The sequence below is a fragment of the Tupaia chinensis genome, unplaced genomic scaffold (genome assembly GCF_000334495.1).
Source record: "Tupaia chinensis unplaced genomic scaffold, TupChi_1.0 Scaffold000115_1, whole genome shotgun sequence".
Taxonomy (NCBI): domain Eukaryota; kingdom Metazoa; phylum Chordata; class Mammalia; order Scandentia; family Tupaiidae; genus Tupaia; species Tupaia belangeri.
In genome coordinates, this window is record NW_006159579.1 from 574378 (window position 1) to 575043 (window position 666).

Below are 666 nucleotides of genomic sequence, written 5' to 3' on the forward strand. Positions count from 1 at the left end.
TACAAATATAAATACCACCCTTTCTCTTTCTCTTCCCAGGTTATTTTTTTTTAAAGAATTACCCTATTTAACATTTATTTATTTTAATTTGACCAAAGAGAGAGACAAAGTGAGAGAGAGAGAGAGAAAGTGAGAAAGCACTGGGACTTGTACTGCAGTCAGACATGTGGGAGTCCAGCCGCCTTAACTATCAACCACACAACCTGACAGCACCCCGGTTAATTTTCAAGTAATTAAGAATTAAACTGGAGACCAGCAGAAGGCATAATGGTTACATCTCCAGACTCCCATGCAGTCAACTGCAGTTCAAGTCCCAGATCCAGCGTCTTAAAACTTACATCAGGAGCGTGTATATGCATGTCCAAGATCCCAAGAGGAGAAAAGAAGAGAAGGAATGGTAGTGTGGCCATCCTCCCTGGGGGGTGATATCTCGCTTTCTGTCTCTCTGTCTCTCTGTCTTTCCAGCGAGCACACGTGCCCTAAAGCAAAAAATCTCTCATAAAACACCCCCAAAACTTATGATCAAGTTTTCGTAAACGAGGGGAACCAGCAGTTGGCGTAATGGCTATGTCGCTGGACGCCCACATAGTCGACCGCGGTTCGCATCTCGGACCCGGTGGCTTAAAACTCACGCCGGGCGCGTGTGCGTGTGTGCCCAAGATCCCG

At 46.1% G+C, this 666-nt stretch overlaps 1 protein-coding gene across 1 annotated transcript in view; it reads right to left on the reverse strand.

Moving 5' to 3' along the window:
- Positions 1 to 666, reverse strand: part of CDK5RAP1 (CDK5RAP1 mitochondrial tRNA methylthiotransferase) — a gene marked incomplete in the record, with an annotated part of 35534 nt that overhangs the window by 20715 nt on the left and 14153 nt on the right.